General features: G+C 42.3%; 1 long non-coding RNA gene across 1 annotated transcript; it reads left to right on the top strand.

The window, feature by feature from the left end:
• The first annotated feature begins 541 nt into the window (after positions 1–541).
• Positions 542–10,478, top strand: LOC147576852 (uncharacterized). The gene is made up of 3 exons (XR_015241203.1): positions 542–651; positions 1,610–1,709; positions 4,695–10,478. It is a non-coding gene; the product is annotated as an uncharacterized LOC147576852 (long non-coding RNA).
• The last annotated feature ends 4,931 nt before the right edge of the window (positions 10,479–15,409 follow it).

The raw sequence follows: 15,409 nt of genomic DNA, 5'->3' as shown, positions 1-15,409 counted from the left end.
GTGCAGACAGACACAGCCCAGACAGCCCTCCATGGCAGGGATTTCTGTCCGTGCAGCCAGGGCAATGAGTTTGGGATACTTGGGTCCAAATAAGGACCAGGGCCAAAGGGTATCAGTGGTGCCCCCAAAGCAATGCAATGTCTTCTGCCATTTTTAATTCTTCCTACTTGGCTTTCTTTGGATTTTGTATTGCAGAGGCACACCCTGGGGCCATTACAGATGAGGCTGTGGACTGTGACCTTGGGGGAGATGGGGAGAGAAGGAAGAGGAAATGGGAAGAGGTTGGTGAGGGTGTGAGGAGGAGGAGGTAATGGAAGTTTAATGGAGTAATAAACGATCAAAGTGGGGTGGTGTGCATAGCCATGGGTAGAGTGTAGCTTCAGAGGCCCATGTGTTGGCTTAGAAGGGGCTTCAGGATGAGTGCAGGGGATTCAGGACATTTGCGGTAAACGGTTTCAATCTATAGAAGTGTTTCTCTGTCTCCACCTCTGATCCCAGCTTGCTTTCCTTCATTCCTGTATGCATTCACAGATCAGAAAATATGAGTCCCATGTACCAGTCCCTGGGAACACAGCAGTAAAGAAGGCAGGCATATTTCTTCTCCTCACATGGCTTTCAGTCCTCTGCCTCTTTGAAGAAAGGCACTCTGAGGTGAGTCATTCTACTTCTGGAACCTAACACTGTCCCTGTGATCTGATGGAGGCTGAGCCAAGTTGCCAGTTGGAAAAAGCACTTGTCCATATGCAGGACAACCGTGGGGCACAGCACAGTAGAAGGCAGGGGTGGATGCCATCAGAAAAGGCAGAGCAACAGTAACTCTGATTCTGCCAAAAATTGCCCTTCAGTGGAAATGGAAAAGATCTAGGGAGCTAATGGCTTATTAAAGTGGGTTGTTTGACAAACCAATGACTCTAGGCTGGAGAAGGCATGAGCGGCCAAAGCACACTACAGCTATCTTCAGAGATCTGAAGGATGTCACAGGGGGAAAGTGGAGAAGTATTTATAATGACTCCAAAGAACACAGTTTGAAATGCTGGCTAGAAGGTATAGGAAAATTAATTTTGGCTTAATATGAGGAAAAACTATCTAAAACATAGCACTGTCCAGAAATGTGTGAGCTGCCCCTTGAGGGAATGAGTTTCTGCCTCTGGAGGTGGACATCTGAACCATCCTGCTGGTCATACTCCAGAACTGTTGGCCACATCAGACAGAAGGTGTGCCTACATGATTTCCAAAATCATTTCTAATTTGAATGCTTTGAGGTTCTGTGAAACACTGAGAAACTCTATTTTAAAAATCACAACCACTTCTTGGGCATTCTTTCCCCATAGGATTTACTTTTGTGGAGTGGGGAAAACAAAAACAACAACAAATTTCCAAGGCCATTCTCTACTGCCTCTGAAAAACCATCACTGGGCAACTTTTTACTTGAGAGTTTCAGCGTAGTGACTCTGGACAAACAGGCCCCAGTGCTTTATAAACATAGGGAAATTGCACAAGCTTCTGAAATCCTGGAAAGCACGTATTGTTCTTGTCTTAGTTTATTGTTCACTTTTAGAAGGTACTCTGAGGTCTTAACTAATTTTTCTTTCCCTTTCTTATTTCGAAGAAGTGGGAATTAAATGGCTGTAGATGAGTTGCAACAAGAATTGTATGACCTGCCTTCTGGGAAGGATGCACAGATCAGAAGAGAAGCTGTCATGACTCAGGTGACCTGGGGTTGCCCTTTTGGGTGGCTACCACCAAGTCCAGACTACCCTGGGATGGCGATGCTAAGGCAGTAGGCTGACTCTGGAGCCCCTGCATCTGCCTGATTTTCTGCAAGTCAGCTGAGCTTGTTTATGGCCACTCCATAGCTTCTGAACCCTTCCAAAGGCAGACTTCAAGCACCATGGGCATGCTGTCTGTCTGAGGCTTGCTATGGCTCACGAGTCTGGCCTGCCACTCTCCTAGGTACCCTTTTGATGAGGTGCTTGCCTCTAGGCCTGTGTGCTGGGGATGGGCCAGATCCTACACATGACTGCTACCTCCTGGAACTTGCCTGAATCTGAGCAGCTCCCCAGATTTTAGCCATTTACTCGTGAAAGCATTAATGAGCACTGCAAGAAGGGTTGGGGTGAGTAACTGGGTGTTTGTGCTCTTTACTCTGGAGCCCAGCATTGGAGGTTATTCTGGCTCTTGATGGCCTAGGAGTTCATGCTGGTGCAGCTGGCTTTCCTCCTGGAATAGACTTGCATTCCCTTGGAGGTCTACAAAGCCAAGCCAGATTTCAGGAAAGGAAAGGGGTGTGTCCTTACTGTCACCTTTGATGTATCATGCCCCTCTTTCTCATGCACATTATGCCCCCCAAAACACTGTATTTTTTTTTCCAAGCATCATTTCCTCAGTCTAGAGCCAGGGTGCTGTTACAAGATGCTCATAAGGGCCCTTGTACTCACTCAAATACCCTGGTATCTCTGTGATGCAAGTGCCCACTATGGAAAAGGAGAGGCACTGGCCTTTAAAAAGACTCTCAGGGACTCTAGAGCCAGAAGTGAACAGGGGACTAACAGAACATCTTCCCCAGCATCCTGCCTCTAAAACATAGCTGTATTTTAATGTTCCTCCAGGAAGGAGATCCGGCTCTCAGTCAACGTTTTATGTTGGCCTCTGATAGCCCTTATTAGTAGGCTCAATGCTCCAGAAGAACTCCTGGGCTTCATGGGCCTCCTCTTTGTGTCTGGGTCAGCCTGGCACCAAGCTCCTTCTACCTGTTTGGTTCAACTTTGATTGGAGCCTTAACACTCAAGCTCTTAATGAAATCCTCTTTTTGACTTTTGCTAACTTATAACACAACTATCATAGCCCTAAGGGTCCCATATGGACTGGATTCTGGACCAAATGCCAAGAAGCATCCCCCAAACCTGCAGGCAAGTGCAATCAGGAAGTATCTCAAATGCCAAATGACCTATTTGCAAGTGGGCGGCCGGGGGTGACCTTACTGGCTGAGCTGGACTGGGCAGGCAAAGGCAGTGCAGTGTGTTCCATTACTTTGCTGTTTGACCTGGTTCATATTTGGCTGGGGCTGCAGCCCAGGCAGCAGGCCCGACTCAGCTGTGTCCTCTGGCCTGCACACAACATCTTTGTCATGAAGCTTGGCAAAGGACTGCTTAATTCTTTCTGTTACTTTGGAGTAGTGGTCGGGGAAGGAAGGCGCTTTGGCTGACTTGTCTGGAAGAATAGTTTGAGGCATGTAAGGTAGGATTTCAGTGTCTGTGGAATTTGATGTTCAGGGATAGCAGAGGGGGCTGGTGATGGTCTAGCCATAGCACTGAAGTTCAAAGACTCAAAGATATACACAGAGATTGAAGAATTCCGCTCAGGCTGGAGATTTGTGCAGGTCAGTCTGGAAAGACTGGTTAAGTCTTGGCGATGATAAATTCCCCAAGGGCAATGACCACATCATGTATTTATTTGAATTCCCTCACGTAGCCCAGCATGGTACTTTGCCCAGAATAGACAAACTAGCTCTATGGTCAAGAAGGTACAGTCTGTATCCAGGTTGCCTGGGTTTGAATCCCTGCTGTGCCATTTAGCCTTGTGACTTGGGCTAGTTAACTGGTCTACTTGCACCTCAGTGTGCTCATCTGTTAAGTGGAGATCATAATAGTACCTGCTTTGCAAGGATTAAATGAGATGATCACCAGTTAGAATAGTGTCTGGCACATTTGCTATTACTGTTAGACACACAGTAAGAATTGGGTGAATGAGTATCTGAAATTCAGATAGGATTATACTGTGAGATGGCTAAGTTCTTAGTTCCCAGCCCCTGTTCTCTAGTGCTTAACTTTACCCTGGTGTTTGTCAACTAGTTTACACATTGGGGAGTTTTAAAATAATTTAAGTCATGTAACCAAGGCAGCTCAGAAGAAGCTAGCACATGCACTGAAGTCTTCCCCCTTGAGACAGTTAGCTAGGACCAGCTACATCCTTTCTACAACTCCATGCTGGGGGGCGGAAATGCACAGTTCTCTGTCACTGATGGACTGCAGATGCCTGGGCAGCACTGGGTTCCACTGCTTGTCTCCTCTTGTAACCAGAGGCTGATATTTTGACATCAGATAGTTTGTCAGGGCTGGAGAGGCACCTGGGACCTCAGACAGAATGCAGCTCACTTATCTCCTTGGAAATTTATACTTAGCCCTTGGCCTTGCTGGCCCAGAGCTCTGGCCACCTGAGAAAGCTGACCAAAGATGACAGGAAATCAAAGGCTATGTCACAAGTCAGCTGTCCAGAGAGCCTGAGGGTGACCATCCTGGGTGTCATGTGGAGAGAAAGACACCCTGCCCAACGAGCCCATATTCACCTTGGGCCAGCCCCAGCCCCTCCTCCTCAGAGCTCTCACCAACAACAGTCATAACAAAGCAGTGGGTGCCCAGCTTCCCTCACCCCTTCCCCCAGCACTGAGCTTACTGGTGCTGGTACAGGCCCTGGCCTTTCTTCTGCCTTTGCCAAATGCCTTAGCTTTCCTTAGCCCTGTGTTGCCCAGGGAACATGAGCAGGCTGATCACTGGCCCAGCTGTTGAGAATCATTTTGAGGATGAAAACAATTAAGTTGGGCAAGAAGCCCACCCCCAAATCCTGTCCCCTGCTTTGCACCCTCAGCCCATTTTTTTTTTATCCCTTTCTGAGTCACCTTTTCTTTCCATCCATAGACCAACTGAGAACACTGGCCAACAATGCACTGGTTCCAAAGGCACCAGCTCAGTCCTGTGGATTTGAAGATTCTGGAGTGCTGGGGAAGGGGTAACTGGACTCTGAAGCATTTCTCCCTTGGGAGGCTGGGCCAGCTGCAGCCAAAGCCCTGGCCATCTGTGCAAGGAGCAACACTGCTGAACAGCATGCTTTCCTGGAGCTGTCCTCCTTGCTCTGTGTACAGACTCTTGGGACTATGGCAACAGATGTGGAAACTGAGGCATGGCTAAGGAAGGCCATGAGCCACCTGGTCATCCACCCCAGCAGCGCCTCAGAGCCTGAGTGGACTCAGGCTCTGGAGTCCAGTGAGCTCAGCACTGCATCTGAAGGAATTTGTTGGACAGCTTGAGCCCTCCCTGCAAGGCAGGATCTACTGAAGAAGAATCTGGAACTAGAGAGGCCCTGGGCTCTGCACTCCAGTGGGGGGAGTGCATGACAGGGGAGGGAATGACAGGACATCTTTGGTCACTTCTGCTTCCTGTGCTCCCCACCATTCCTGAATTCCTCGGAACAGTGTCTGTGACCCCAGCCCTGTTTACCCACTGGTGTACCCCAGGGTCTACAGCCATCCAGGGCACACAGCGGCTTCTCAGAAAATATATCTTGACTGAGGGTGGATGGTGCCCATTTATGGCAGCATCCTGAGGCTCTAGAGCCCTTTCTGTTTCTTTTCCAGAAAGGCCCAGGGGTGGGGGTGGGGGACTTGGGAAGTGAATGCAGTGTATCTCCATGTTCTCAGCCTCACTCCAACCCTCCCTGCCTGCCTCTGCCCCATCCACAGTGCCAACCCACCACCTTGCCACCCCATCACCATGGCTTCCCTTCCCCTTGTTGATCCTTTCTTCATGTTAACAAGCTCATATTCTACCTCACCTTGGTTATTTGCCTCATGTATCAAAGTCTTAAGCTAAAGGAATAAATCTCTAAGATGACTGATTTCCAGCATCATAAGGGAGAAGAAGGCCTGCATTGGGAGGGGGTAACAGTGGGGACTTCTGAAGACACAGAAAATGCCTATGAGACCTAGAGCCCCAGCTCCCCAACCAGTCCCACCCAGAACTTCCCATGCTATCTGTATGACACTGGGAGGAAGTGACGCACAGGTTTCCCTGTGAGGCTCATGCTGAGTGTGAAAGCTGATGACAAGGGTTGCAGGGGGAGCTGAACAAAAGCAGCCCAGAAGTGAGTTTCTTCTCAGCATATCACCTTACTGCAGCGATTCCAGGAGTCAGTGAGGGAGGGTGGCCCCGCCCACCTCCGCAGCTGCCTGGGTGTGGCCTGGGGAGTGGGGCAGGCTGGGCCGTGAGACAGATGATTTCAATTTAAGGCAGTATTTGGGGAGAATTCTGTTCCACTCGATCATTTTTCTTCGCGCCCCCCCCCCCCAACCTGATTCCATCAGTGGTGGATGAGAAAGGCCTGTTTCCATAGCAACGCCACTGTGAAAGAGGGAAAAATCAGCAACACAGTGCAGGCTGTTTTCATTTGCAAGCGGGCACTTGGGTGGGTAAAGAAGTGAAGGCCCAGTTAACACTGAGCAGGCTCTGAGCCCCAGATTTCCTAGTGGTTGACCATGTGGGGCCCCAGAAAAAGCTTGGTACATGCGGGAGCACCAAAGATTACATCCAGGGAAACACACCTGTTCATTGCCTGGTTTCCATTAAACCAGCCTGATTTCTTTGGGCTCTAGGCCTGCTGTCCTGTGTTTATTTTCATGGCTGATGTTACCCAACCAGACTGATGAGTCTGGATATTTCTCCTTTTCTTATGTTGTTTCCTGTTTAGCTGACTGTGCTCAATATTTCTGTGCATATTCATTTCCCATCTGATGCTGCCAAAGAGGACTAGGGTTGTTTTCTTATCTTCCAAGCCCATGGCCTAGACATTGTTCCTAATCAAAAGGATCAATCCAAAGGGAGGGAATCTTTGGGAGAAATGAAGGGTTTCAGCTTAACCTCTACACCCTTTTGGAAGAAGCTGCATTTCTTGGGAGAAATTGTTGGCTGGACTTGGTGTCCCAGCCCCAGGCCAGAATGAAATGTTCAGCAAAGGTGTTTCTAGGAGGCTTTCTGCTTTGCAGATTTTCAAGTCTGGGCTTGAGGATTTGGGATAAAAGTGACCTTCACACCTTTCTGAGGTTCTCATCCTGCTGATTTCCTTGGAGATCCATATACCAGCCTAGCTCTGGGCCTGGCCAGAACTAATGGTCCTGGGTCTGGAACTATCCCCAATATAATCTTCTCCAGGGTTTTGCCCTTCACTGAGAACTCCACTGGGCCTTTTAAACTAGATTAAATCCATATGTTTCTGATTCATTTACACTTAACTCATCAGAATGTTCCCTTTTTTATGAGTGATTTGTTGTCTCAAGATGCCTTTGCAGTCTTGTTTGTAAGTGTTTCTTTTCCCCTTAGAAATAAGATACCATGTATTCTCAAAGCAAGAGTATAGAGGACTGTGGTGGTAGAAATGTAACTTCAGATCTGAATTTTGTTTTGGTTCACAGAGGAAATAAAATGTTTCAGCAAAGCTGTTTGGCTTAAGTGTCAAAAGACTTCTCGTTTTGCTCTGGGCATGGAATTTAGGGAAGATATCCATATCCTTCCTCCTAGGTTGGAAATTCATGTGAGTGCTGTCTTTGAGTAGCAATGTAATCTTGGGAAAATCACTTAATCTCTTTTCTCTTCAAATCTGTCATCTGTAAAATGGGGATGATATTACTCCCTACCTCACAGGACTGTTGTAGTAATAATGTATTTGAACCTGCCATAAAAACATGAGTCATACAGAATTAGCTGCAATTCCTTTAAATAGTTCTAAGCTCATGCATTTCTCTATCCTTTCCTTCATATGCCATCTCTCTGGTTCACTTCACTCCAATTAATCCTTCAAACATCAGTTCAAACATCATCTATTCTAAATCCTTCCCTACCCTCCAGCCTTGACCACCCAAGAACAGTCCATCAGTTTCTTCTTAGTGTCCCTGAAACATTGTATACATGTCTCTGTGGTCAGGCTCATTGCTTATATAATCTGTCTTCCTCTTTATGAAACTGACATCTTATTGAGGGCAAGGATAGTAATGCTCATTCTTGGTATTTGCAAAGCCCAGGATAGAGTCTTCCTCACAGAAAGTGCTAAATAATAGTTTAAAATAAGGAAACAAAGACAGAAAAAGGCTTGTTAAAGTCCTATTTCTTTATTGATCTTTTGTATGGTTACCTTACCAATTATTAAAAGTGGAATATTAAAATGTTGTACTATTATTATAAAGCTGGCTGTTTCTCACTTGAATTCTGTTAATGTTGGCTTCTTACATTTTGGAGCTCTTACTCCGGGTGCATATAAGTTTATACTTGTCATATCTTTTTGGTGAATCGACACTTTTATCAACATATATTGTCCTTCCTTATCTCTTATAGTCGTTTTTTACTTAAAGTATGTTTTGATAGCATTTGTATAGCTACCTCAGCTCTCTTTTGTTTACTATTTGCCTGTTATATCTTTTTCCATCCCTTACTTTCAATCTACTTGTGTCCTTAGATCTAAAAATGTTTATTTATTTTTGAGAGAGACAGAGAGAGAGAGAGAGAGAGAGAGAGAGAGAGAATGAGTGTGGGAAGGTCAGGAAGAGGGAGACACAGAATCTAAAGCAGGCTCCAGGCTCTGAGCTGTCAGCACAGAGCCTGATGTGGGGCTCGAATTCACAGACCTTGAGATCATGACCTGAGCTGAAGTTGGATGCTTAACCGACTGAGCCACCCAGGCACCCTACTTGTGTCCTTAGATCTAAAATGATCTTCTGGTAGGCAGCATAAAGTTAGATCCTGCTTTTTTTTTTCCCTAATTTTGCCAATCTATGCTTTTTGATTGGGAAATTTAAACCATTTACACTTTTTTTAAAGTGATTGGTAGTAGGGAAGAACTTACTTATGCCATTTTGTTATTTGTTTTCTGTATGTATTACAGATTTTTTTAGTCCCTCACTTCCCATATTACTTTCTTTGCCTTAGTTGATTTTTTTGTAGTGACATGTTTTGATTACCTTCTCATTTCCTTTTGTATATATTCTATAGGTATTTTCTTTGTGGTTACCATAAGGATTACATTTAACCATCCTATAACAATCTATTTTGAATTGATACCAATTTATCTTTAATTATATAAAAAAACTGTAGTCCTTTATAACTCCATCCCCCCCCAACTTAATGTTACTGACATTCTAAATTACATGTTTATATATGTGTACCCATTAAAATAGATTTATAATTATTTTTATGCATTTGTCTTTAAATATTATCAAAATAAGAAGTAAAGTTATACAATAAAATTTTAGTAATACTGGCTTTTATATTTGTCCACATATTTATCTTTACCAGACATTTTTATCTTCATAGGGCTTTGAGCTACTTTATATTGTCCTTACATTTCAACCTGAAGGACTCTGCATTTTTGTAGGGCACAGCTAGTGGTAATGAATTCCTTATTTTTGCTTATCTGGGAATGTCCTAGTTTCTTGTTCATTTTTTGAAGGACAGTGTTGCTGGGTATAGAATTCTCACTTGGCAATATGTCTTGTCCTTTAGCACTTTACATATGTGCATCTTATTGCCCTCTGTCTTCCAAGGTTTCTGATGGAAAATTAGCTGATAGTCTGATTGAGGATCTTTTGTACTTGATGAATCATTTTTCTCTTGCTCTTTTCAAGATTCTCTCTTTTTCTTTCAACAGTTTGATTATAATGTGTCTCATGTGGGTCTGTTGGGCTTTATCTTCTTTGGAATTCATTGAATTTCTTGAATTTGTAGATTCACGCTTTTCTTAAATTTGAGAAGTTTTTAGCCATTACTTGAAATAAGCTCTCTGACCCTTCCTCTCTTCTACCCCTGGGACTTCTTATGGAAGTCTTATGCATAAGTAGTCTGCTAATCTGCTTGATGGTGTTCCATGCATCCATTAGACTCTGTTCCCTTTTCCTTATTCTTTTTTTTCTTTCTGTTCCTCAGACTCAATAGTTACAAATGTCCTATCTTCAAGTTCATTGATTCTTCTTGCTGTTCAATTCTGTTGTTGAACCCCTCCAGTTACTTTTTTTAACTGTATTTTTGAGCTCCAGAATTTCTGTTTGGTTCTTTTATATAATTTCTATCTCTATGTTAATATTCCCATTTTGTTCATATATTGTTTTTCCGATTGCCCTTAATTATTTGTGTTTTCCTTTAACTCTTTGGAAACATTTAAGACACTTATTTTCTCATGGTTACAAAAACAAATTGGTGGTTGCCAGAGGCAAGGGCCAGGGATAGGTGAAGGTGGTCAAAACTACAAACTTCTGGTTGTAAAATAAATAAGTCCTGGGTATGTAATGCACAACATGGTGACTGTATTGAATATTTGGAAGTTGTTAAAAGAGTTAATCTTAAAATTTCTCATCATAAGAAAAAGAAATGTAACTACATGTGTTGATGAATGTTAACTACACTTATTGTGGTGGTCATTTTGTAATATATATGAATATTGAATCCTTATGTTGTACACCTGAAACTAATATAATATTATATGCCAATTACTTCATAAAATAAAATAAAATAAAATACCGTGGCACACACATTATTAAAATTTGAGAAATTCTGCATTCCAAAACACAAGTGGTCCCAAGAATCAGATAAGGGATGTGGACCTATATTAAAAGCAGTTGTCTTTAAGTCTTGTCAAAAATAAAAAGTGGAGTTGTGTACTTTGAACCATGTACTTTGTTCCTTTATACTTTTCTGTATTTTCAATAATTTCTATGCAGTATGTATATATATATATATATATATATATATATATATATATATATAATTTTTATAATTATAAAAATATCTTAATAAAATATTTATCATAGATATTGCAGGAAATTTATCTACCCATATCATTTTAATGGTTAATTTATTGCATACACTTGAAAGAAATAAAATACAGTTCTCTAAAAATTATACTATAGATTAGGCTTTTCACCAACAGAAACTTTCTTCCACTTTAATTATTCCAAATAAGGATGGGTTACTGCATAAGAATTTCTTTCCCCCAGTCATTTATTTCCTTTAAGAAATAACCTGAAAGCACCTTGCTTGTTTTAGAGGATTTCATGTATCAGGTGACAATACCTTTCAACCTTTTTTTTGGCAAGACAGAAGAGAATGAACGGGTACTTCCAGGGGCCTCAGGGCATAATCCCTGGCTGCTTGGTTCTCCATTATAACCTAGATGCCCAATTTAGGACCTAGCAAGAGTGAGTAAATGAGTGCAAGAGTGAGTAAATGAGTGCAAAAGTGAGTAAATGAGTGCAAAAGTGAATACGTGAATAACTAATGTGCTTTATGGAGCAGTGTCCAAAAACAATCTTGCTTGAAATTCTTTAAGGATGAAATAAACTCTTCATAGACACACGTACCTTATTTGCACATCTCTCTGAGAGTGAATTGGTAACTCCTAGAACCATTAATGTTCTCAATAGTCAACATACGGGAAAAAAATAGACAGTTGTTTTAAAGTCTTTGTCTTGTATTCAATGTTGTATTCTTTGGGGATAATTTCTGCCATTTAATTTTCTTCCTTTGAATGGACCATATTTTACTGCTTCTTTGTGTGCTTATAATTTTATTTTGTTGAAAATTGAGCATTTGAAAGAAAAACTACCTTTTCCAATTTTGCAGACTGGCTCTGTGCTGAGGAAGTTTTTACATAATTAGTCAGGCATGTTCTGAGCCCCTGGATCAGCCCAGAGAGAAAACCTAAAGCCTTCTCAGGTCCATGCATCTTACCTAGGCCTGTGTGTGGCCTACCCCACATACACAGCTACTTATAAATGTCTTAACTGCAGAGTAGGCAGCTCTAAAAGGACTCATTTCCCTGAAAGGAGAGTCTGAGACAGGGTCATTAAGGCAGGTAACTTATTTGGGATAATGATTCCGAGGTGCATAATGAGGGATAAGCAAGAGTGATAAACAGAAGCAAAAAGCCAATATAAGAATGTTGGGTCAATGCTGCTGCTGTGTACATTAGGGGTTCAATTCTCTTAGACTTCCCAAGAAGCATACAGAATCATCCACCTCCAGGAATTGCCCACAGCAAGTCTGGGAAGCCAGATTATTTAGTAATTGTAAATGTTGCCCCTGGGGGCACTAACTTCTCCAGCAACTCCTCCTCTGGGCTGCATATCCCAGGTCCAGGGGGACTCCTGTTTATCTCTGCGGTGGTACCCAGCGGGTAAGGCAGCCGTGGACTCTGCCATTGGTCAACAGTTGTGTGAGATGGCTAAAGTGGTGCTCAAGACAAGTGGGGATGCTCATGTGGTTTGGGCAGGGTCAAAGGTGTTCACAATATGGCAGTCATGCTACAGCCTCATCAGTATGTGTGTGTGTGTGTGTGTTGTTGTAGCAAATAAAACTCAACAGTATAACTGCAGAATCTCATCTCTTCTCTTCCTTGTTTCTCTTTCCTTTTTCTCCTTTATCTTTGTTAAATTCCATTTACTTTTTAATTAAAATAACCTAATAATAGAGAAGCGAATCCCATGCTTTTCTAAGCCACTGCTGTCCACATGTTGTGCCCTTGTTTTCCTAGTATCCATGTGGCTGGTAATCAGAGATGTAGATCTCAATCCCAGAGGGAAGTCCTTAGCATATTCTTGGGCTCTTCAAGAATACATACATAACTTTCTGTATGTTAAGGAAGCTGGGGATCAGGGGTCCTCCAATAGCTATGGGTCTTGCTAGTGACTTTGGACTGGCTTGCATTAACTTCTGTATGGGAAATGCAATACAAAGGAGGTGCCCAGCAACACTGCACGTGATGTGCGACCATTCATTATGACTCTTTTCCCTTAGGATTTCTTTTGGCTGAACAGCAAGCTCTCTGGACTTTGCAACTAGAGAACATCACTAACATAACATAAATGCTGGGCAGCTGCTGGGAGCTGGAGATAGCTCATGATGAACAGCTGTGTGAGGTTTGACCTTTGGGGAAAAGCAACACCAAATCCCACCACCATAGGCTGGTTACCACTTGGATTTAATGCAAATGAGGCATAATGACAATTAAACAGATGTGTTTAGAGGGGAAAAAAATTAAAGAGGCATTTCATTTGGAGTCAGGAGAGGGGTAAAGGAGAGAAGTTTTATGGATGATAAGCAGAGAGAAAATTTCCTAAAACTGAACAATGTGTGAACTATTATGAGTCATTAGCTTTATGAGAGTAGGAACTTTCACTTTTCCTTATGTGATTCTGTAGTATTGAAGTAACCCACCCTGCTAGAACACACACACACACACACACACACACACACACACACACACACCTCTGGTGCTGTGCAAGTGTGGCTAGGTGGAAAAGAAGTGTTGAGAGGAAAGGCTCTGTTCTTAATACAACTGGAGACATTGAGTCAGAGACTTCAAGAGGCTTGCTGGAGTTGGATATTTAGAGGTAAACAATCAGGCTAAGATGTTCAGGGAAAGGCTGTCAGGACTTGGGCTTTAAATCTTGGGAGAAGATATTTTGGGTTTTAAGATCACTTGAAATTCTCTAAAAACTGCTCACATCACCATAATAAACAATCCATGTGAAAACATAAATCATTAAAGGTTGGAAAGGCAAACATATTTGTGTGCCTGTAGACAGTTGCAAATAAATTTTGGTTGCCGTCCTTAAGCAATGCCAGCTGTGGGTCTGCTTCCTCAAACCAAGATGGACTCCATGAGAAGAAAGGAAAGAAAAAGATACCCCCTGCCCAAGACTCTAAGTGTTTCTGAGGTAAGGCAACCAGATTCTATTATTTTCCACCTCAAATCACTATCATAATTTGGGGCTTATAGTAGTGGCGTAATAAATGTTCATTTGACTAAATGTATCGATAGCCCCAAATTGACTTAGGTTATGCAAATTAAAGTTATGTTTAATCTTTCTACCGAATTCACAAGTTCATTGTATTTAGAAATAGTTTTTAAGAGAAGTTGACCAAATACCTTTAAACAGCAAACATGCATGCTTTATGGCTCAGCTTAATAATGGAAAGTTCTGGTGAGCCCTGGTGTCAGATCTGAGTTCCTGGCTCCATTGTTTTCTAGTTGTTTGACTGTTAGGAAATTGTTTAGCCTCTTGAAAGCTTAGTTTTTTCAATTGTGAAATTTTAGACATTAAATGAGATAATATTAATAGAATACTTAGCCCAGTATTTGTAGAGAGAGAGCAATGTTAATTGTATAATAATAATCAATAATAAATATCTTCCTTTTCCTTCTCCTCCACATCATCTTGAACAGAGGCAGGTAAACTATGGCCTACTTCCAGTTTTTGTAAATAAAGTTTTATTGGAATACAGCTATGTCCTTTTGTTTACATATTCCCTAGGGCAACTTTCACATTATGGGGCAGAGCTGAGTCATTGTGACAGAGATTGTATGGCTGTCAAAGTCTAAAATATTTAGTATTTGTCACTTTGCAGAAAGAGTTTGGTGTCCCCTGTTCTAGAAGCAAGAAAGTCCAGGGAGGTGTTTATACATTTCTTGAGCTTAAATTACCAGGAAATCATAGCTTTGATGGGAAGAAACTAGATGAATGATCCCATAAGGCAAAAGAATATTATGCTTCCTCATAGATTTCTGATATATATTTAAGGGATAGAGATGAACAAATACTAAGGGAGAAAAGTGGAATCTTGAATACTTTACCTGAACATTTTACCCAAAGAGAATGAACAGAGGTAGAACCTTTGGCTTAAAGCAAAATCCACAGACACAAGTAGAGAAAGCCTAATGAGTTAGGGGCTGAATATTTCCATGGGCATTGAATGTGTCTTAAGTTATTTTAGTAAGATAGAAATTTCTGTTTTTGAGTCCAGAGATACAATATGGAGAAGGTCATGGAGCATACACAGCATGGAAGTTATCTGCACACAGTAACAGGTATGGCATTTGTTCCTAGTAATTATCTTTTTGCCTTTAATTCTGTGAGGTAACACAGTCATAGTACTGTGGTGTTCCCTATCTTCAAAAATGTCTTTTCAGACTCATAGCAGAGGAAACAGTTTTAAAACTCACATGGAAGAAAGTAATGACTAAAGTTGGAAAGTTAGCAATAAATTGGAAAGAGAATTTTAAAAGGCCAAAATCAGCACCCCAAAAATTAGGTAGAAATTTCTCTTGGAAGATAAGTTGGGAGACAGAAGAAATAGAAGGGCCTTGTCCAGGTTAGGGGTCTCTCCAAATGAGAGTTCAGTGTAGGAAGGACAACAAGGACAGGGGTTAGAGTTAGCGTCAAGAAACTGGTCGGCCTCCATCTGTCAGCACCATCCTTTGCCAGTGCTGGGGAGCCACATAGGACTCGAGCAAGGATCCCACCATCCTTTGATAAGAGGGCATGTCTCATGGCTCAAGAAGCTATCTTGGAGGACCTTCTTGTTTCCCTCTGATCATCCAGAAAAAAATGACAGACGACCATTGATACCCTAAAATTTTGCTAAACGCATTTCAAAATACCCCACGTATGCCCATTAAAAAAAAGTTTTTTAACTCTTATTCATTTTTGAGAGGCAGAGTACAAGTGAAGGTGGGGCAGAGAGAGGGGGAGACACAGAATCCGAAGCAGGACCCAGGCTCTGAGCTGTCAGCACAGAGCCCAGCAGGGGGCTTGAAC

This window comes from Puma concolor, chromosome D1 (genome assembly GCF_028749965.1).
Source record: "Puma concolor isolate L17-30 chromosome D1, mPumCon1.1.hap2, whole genome shotgun sequence".
NCBI lineage: Eukaryota > Metazoa > Chordata > Mammalia > Carnivora > Felidae > Puma > Puma concolor.
This window is presented reverse-complemented; position numbering and strand designations above follow the sequence as displayed.